Source organism: Carassius auratus, chromosome 36 (genome assembly GCF_003368295.1).
Source record: "Carassius auratus strain Wakin chromosome 36, ASM336829v1, whole genome shotgun sequence".
Taxonomy (NCBI): domain Eukaryota; kingdom Metazoa; phylum Chordata; class Actinopteri; order Cypriniformes; family Cyprinidae; genus Carassius; species Carassius auratus.
The window spans coordinates 20,203,283-20,205,314 of NC_039278.1; positions in this window are offsets into that span (position 1 = coordinate 20,203,283).

A 2,032-nucleotide genomic window follows, 5' to 3' on the forward strand; every position below is an offset into this window, starting at 1 on the left:
TGATAATCAGTGATGTTTCTCAAATATCCAGACCAGTCCGCTGAACTCCATAGCGCCACAGAAAGAGTCTGGTGACATTAAAATAATAACAGAAATAAATAATCAAATAAATTAATATTGGACTTTTGAACTCATGGGTGTGGGTTTGGGGACAGTGAGGTGTTCTCTGGAGGTTGTCTGGTTGGACGTTCAGATGATGCTCAGTCTGTATGTCTTCATCCGTTCTGCTGTTATTCTTCTGATCGATCGTCAGCAGCTCGTCTGAACTCCTTCATTAATCGTGAGTGTCACGGGAACACACACAGAGGAACTGATTTACGTGAGGAAAGCGTCCTTCACCTGTAAAAACTCACCATGATGAAACCTTCTGAAATATGTGATTCCAAACATGTGAATTCTGCAAATAGAGCATAAGATGAGGAACATAAATGTCGTGTGATCAAAGATGATGCTGAAAAAACACATTCAGATTCAAGAGTCTCGTGCCACAATGAAGTTTTGTTTCTAACAGCTCTTCATCACTCGCGTGTTCTGGACGCCAAGTTCAAGGACAGAAATAACCGCTGACTCAAACCAGTGCTCTGATGGAGGTGTGTGTGTGTGTGTGTGTGTGTGTGTGTGTCACTCAAGGTCGCTTGTTCATTTGTTCTCTGAGCTGTTTGTGGAAGTGCAGTGAGATCTCAGTATGCAGAACACAGTCAGTGTGACGTTCATTACACACACACACACACACACACACACACACACAGAGTGAAGCGCTGGAGCCGAGCCAGACGTGTGTGTGTGTGTGTGTGTGTGTGTGTGTGTGGCAGGTTGACAGTCCGTCTCACACACATTCAGTATCAGTATGTTTGACAGATGTTTACACACACTCAGTTGTTTCTCAGCAGATGTTGTGTAGTGTTTCAGTTATGTGAAGCTTTCCATCTTTTTCCTGTACTCAGAATTTCATTTCATATTATCTCAAGACTTTTTTCCATCACTGAGAAGTCTCTTCTGCTCCGCAAAGCTGCATTTGTTTGATAAAAATATTCAATTAAAAACCCTGGAATATTATTCTAATTTAAAACATTTTATTCTGTGAATCTGTGTTAAAGTGTAATGTATTTCTGTGATGCTCCGCCTTTTAATATTTCAATTTAATTTCAACCAACAAAAGTTATTTTTAATAGTTTTTTAAGAATATAACAGTCTCTTTTGAACATATTTAATGTCACTCTTTGACGTTTTTATTTGTTAATGTGTCTGCGACTCATGAATATTTAATGAGGCCCTTGCTGGTCAGTTGATGATTGGTTGTTTCTTCTCACACTTTAATGGTGCATTAATTAACCCTGTCATGGTTAGCTGGCTTTCATAACCTGAGGTTAAAAACACATTTCTGAAATTACAGTGTGAAACGTCGAGGTTAAAAGCAGGTGTTAAAAAGCCGTTAACGGGGTTAAGTGCGGTGTGGAGAACTCATGAAAGTGTTTTATGGGTTATGTTACTGCTGAAGGGCTCTGATGAGGATGATGGAGAGAATGATGTTAGTACATCTTCTGTGCACCGGCCTCACACTGATGACCGTGAAGATCGTTTGGGATTCAGCTCAGATGTGTTTAGATCACGGGACTGGGGAAGGTTCTGGGTTCTGACAGTCGGTCCCGCTGACTAATGCTCTGTTATCACAGTAAGCTGTTGTTTAGCTCACGTTCAGCCCATCTGTGATCAGAGTTCAGACGCTTCCGTGTCCTTGAACGCTGCGATGAGTTTGTCTTCTGTTGAATGCGAATCACAAACACTCGCAGCTAATACAGCGTATAATGGGACACTAAACATGCAGATGAGCTGACCAGATGATTTTATATATGCGTGTCATAATGCCATCTGTGAGGGTCAGATGATCCGAGTGTGTGTGTGTGTGTGTAGTTATGGTTTTTGTAGGGCTATAAAAATGTGTAATCTAATACATTTCATGATGTACTGATAAATTAATTACCAATTAATTGCACATCAATTCTGGTTGAGAAATGATCTCCAAAAGACCATT